The sequence below is a fragment of the Petromyzon marinus genome, unplaced genomic scaffold, assembly GCF_048934315.1.
Source record: "Petromyzon marinus isolate PM22_M1 ecotype Great Lakes invasive population unplaced genomic scaffold, UKy_Petmar_22M1.pri1.0 PM_G_Scaffold_33, whole genome shotgun sequence".
Classification (NCBI taxonomy): Eukaryota; Metazoa; Chordata; class Hyperoartia; order Petromyzontiformes; family Petromyzontidae; genus Petromyzon; species Petromyzon marinus.
Window position 1 is genome coordinate 1,948,804 of NW_027422906.1, and position 4,627 is coordinate 1,953,430.

Sequence of the window (4,627 nt, forward strand, 5' to 3'; positions counted from 1 at the left end):
CCACTCTGGTCAATGTGTACTGACCATACTTCACCACCCTGGTCAATGTGTACTGACCATACTTCACCACACTGGTCAATGTGTACTGACCATACTTCACCACGCTGGTCAATGTGTACTGACCATACTTCACCACGCTGGTCAATGTGTACTGACCATACGTCACCACGCTGGTCAATGTGTACTGACCATACTTCACCACGCTGGTCAATGTGTACTGACCATACTTCACCACGCTGGTCAATGTGGACTGACCATACTTCACCACGCTGGTCAATGTGTACTGACCATACTTCACCACGCTGGTCAATGTGTACTGACCATACTTCACCACTCTGGTCAATGTGTACTGACCATACTTCACCACCCTGGTCAATGTGTACTGACCATACTTCACCACCCTGGTCAATGTGTACTGACCATACTTCACCACGCTGGTCAATGTGTACTGACCATACTTCACCACGCTGGTCAATGTGACCTGACCATACTTCACCACGCTGGTCAATGTGTACTGACCATACTTCACCACGCTGGTCAATGTGTACTGACCATACTTCACCACGCTGGTCAATGTGTACTGACCATACTTCACCACGCTGGTCAATGTGGACTGACCATACTTCACCACCCTGGTCAATGTGTACTGACCATACTTCACCACGCTGGTCAATGTGTACTGACCATACTTCACCACGCTGGTCAATGTGGACTGACCATACTTCACCACGCTGGTCAATGTGGACTGACCATACTTCACCACCCTGGTCAATGTGTACTGACCATACTTCACCACTCTGGTCAATGTGTACTGATCATACTTCACCACGCTGGTCAATGTGTACTGACCATACTTCACCACGCTGGTCAATGTGTACTGACCATACTTCACCACGCTGGTCAATGTGTACTGACCATAATTCACCACGCTGGTCAATGTGTACTGACCATACTTCACCACTCTGGTCAATGTGTACTGACCATACTTCACCACCCTGGTCAATGTGTACTGACCATACTTCACCACCCTGGTCAATGTGTACTGACCATACTTCACCACGCTGGTCAATGTGTACTGACCATACTTCACCACGCTGGTCAATGTGTACTGACCATACGTCACCACGCTGGTCAATGTGTACTGACCATACTTCACCACGCTGGTCAATGTGTACTGACCATACTTCACCACGCTGGTCAATGTGGACTGACCATACTTCACCACGCTGGTCAATGTGTACTGACCATACTTCACCACGCTGGTCAATGTGTACTGACCATACTTCACCACTCTGGTCAATGTGTACTGACCATACTTCACCACCCTGGTCAATGTGTACTGACCATACTTCACCACACTGGTCAATGTGTACTGACCATACTTCACCACGCTGGTCAATGTGTACTGACCATACTTCACCACGCTGGTCAATGTGTACTGACCATACGTCACCACGCTGGTCAATGTGTACTGACCATACTTCACCACCCTGGTCAATGTGACCTGACCATACTTCACCACTCTGGTCAATGTGTACTGACCATACTTCACCACCCTGGTCAATGTGTACTGACCATACTTCACCACGCTGGTCAATGTGTACTGACCATACTTCACCACCCTGGTCAATGTGACCTGACCATACTTCACCACTCTGGTCAATGTGTACTGACCATACTTCACCACCCTGGTCAATGTGTACTGACCATACTTCACCACGCTGGTCAATGTGTACTGACCATACTTCACCACACTGGTCAATGTGACCTGACCATACTTCACCACGCTGGTCAATGTGTACTGACCATACTTCACCACGCTGGTCAATGTGTACTGACCATACTTCACCACGCTGGTCAATGTGTACTGACCATACTTCACCACGCTGGTCAATGTGGACTGACCATACTTCACCACCCTGGTCAATGTGTACTGACCATACTTCACCACGCTGGTCAATGTGTACTGACCATACTTCACCACGCTGGTCAATGTGGACTGACCATACTTCACCACGCTGGTCAATGTGGACTGACCATACTTCACCACCCTGGTCAATGTGTACTGACCATACTTCACCACTCTGGTCAATGTGTACTGATCATACTTCACCACGCTGGTCAATGTGTACTGACCATACTTTACCACGCTGGTCAATGTGTACTGACCATACTTCACCACGCTGGTCAATGTGTACTGACCATAATTCACCACGCTGGTCAATGTGTACTGACCATACTTCACCACTCTGGTCAATGTGTACTGACCATACTTCACCACCCTGGTCAATGTGTACTGACCATACTTCACCACTCTGGTCAATGTGTACTGACCATACTTCACCACGCTGGTCAATGTGTACTGACCATACTTCACCACGCTGGTCAATGTGTACTGACCATACGTCACCACGCTGGTCAATGTGTACTGACCATACTTCACCACCCTGGTCAATGTGACCTGACCATACTTCACCACTCTGGTCAATGTGTACTGACCATACTTCACCACCCTGGTCAATGTGTACTGACCATACTTCACCACGCTGGTCAATGTGTACTGACCATACTTCACCACCCTGGTCAATGTGACCTGACCATACTTCACCACTCTGGTCAATGTGTACTGACCATACTTCACCACTCTGGTCAATGTGTACTGACCATACTTCACCACGCTGGTCAATGTGTACTGACCATACTTCACCACGCTGGTCAATGTGACCTGACCATACTTCACCACGCTGGTCAATGTGTACTGACCATAATTCACCACGCTGGTCAATGTGTACTGACCATACTTCACCACTCTGGTCAATGTGTACTGACCATACTTCACCACCCTGGTCAATGTGTACTGACCATACTTCACCACGCTGGTCAATGTGTACTGACCATACTTCACCACCCTGGTCAATGTGACCTGACCATACTTCACCACTCTGGTCAATGTGTACTGACCATACTTCACCACCCTGGTCAATGTGTACTGACCATACTTCACCACCCTGGTCAATGTGTACTGACCATACTTCACCACGCTGGTCAATGTGTACTGACCATACTTCACCACGCTGGTCAATGTGTACTGACCATACGTCACCACGCTGGTCAATGTGTACTGACCATACTTCACCACGCTGGTCAATGTGTACTGACCATACTTCACCACGCTGGTCAATGTGGACTGACCATACTTCACCACGCTGGTCAATGTGTACTGACCATACTTCACCACGCTGGTCAATGTGTACTGACCATACTTCACCACTCTGGTCAATGTGTACTGACCATACTTCACCACCCTGGTCAATGTGTACTGACCATACTTCACCACACTGGTCAATGTGTACTGACCATACTTCACCACGCTGGTCAATGTGTACTGACCATACTTCACCACGCTGGTCAATGTGTACTGACCATACGTCACCACGCTGGTCAATGTGTACTGACCATACTTCACCACCCTGGTCAATGTGACCTGACCATACTTCACCACTCTGGTCAATGTGTACTGACCATACTTCACCACCCTGGTCAATGTGTACTGACCATACTTCACCACGCTGGTCAATGTGTACTGACCATACTTCACCACCCTGGTCAATGTGACCTGACCATACTTCACCACTCTGGTCAATGTGTACTGACCATACTTCACCACCCTGGTCAATGTGTACTGACCATACTTCACCACGCTGGTCAATGTGTACTGACCATACTTCACCACACTGGTCAATGTGACCTGACCATACTTCACCACGCTGGTCAATGTGTACTGACCATACTTCACCACGCTGGTCAATGTGTACTGACCATACTTCACCACGCTGGTCAATGTGTACTGACCATACTTCACCACGCTGGTCAATGTGGACTGACCATACTTCACCACCCTGGTCAATGTGTACTGACCATACTTCACCACGCTGGTCAATGTGTACTGACCATACTTCACCACGCTGGTCAATGTGGACTGACCATACTTCACCACGCTGGTCAATGTGGACTGACCATACTTCACCACCCTGGTCAATGTGTACTGACCATACTTCACCACTCTGGTCAATGTGTACTGATCATACTTCACCACGCTGGTCAATGTGTACTGACCATACTTCACCACGCTGGTCAATGTGTACTGACCATACTTCACCACGCTGGTCAATGTGTACTGACCATAATTCACCACGCTGGTCAATGTGTACTGACCATACTTCACCACTCTGGTCAATGTGTACTGACCATACTTCACCACCCTGGTCAATGTGTACTGACCATACTTCACCACCCTGGTCAATGTGTACTGACCATACTTCACCACGCTGGTCAATGTGTACTGACCATACTTCACCACGCTGGTCAATGTGTACTGACCATACGTCACCACGCTGGTCAATGTGTACTGACCATACTTCACCACCCTGGTCAATGTGACCTGACCATACTTCACCACTCTGGTCAATGTGTACTGACCATACTTCACCACCCTGGTCAATGTGTACTGACCATACTTCACCACGCTGGTCAATGTGTACTGACCATACTTCACCACCCTGGTCAATGTGACCTGACCATACTTCACCACTCTGGTCAATGTGTACTGACCATACTTCACCACTCT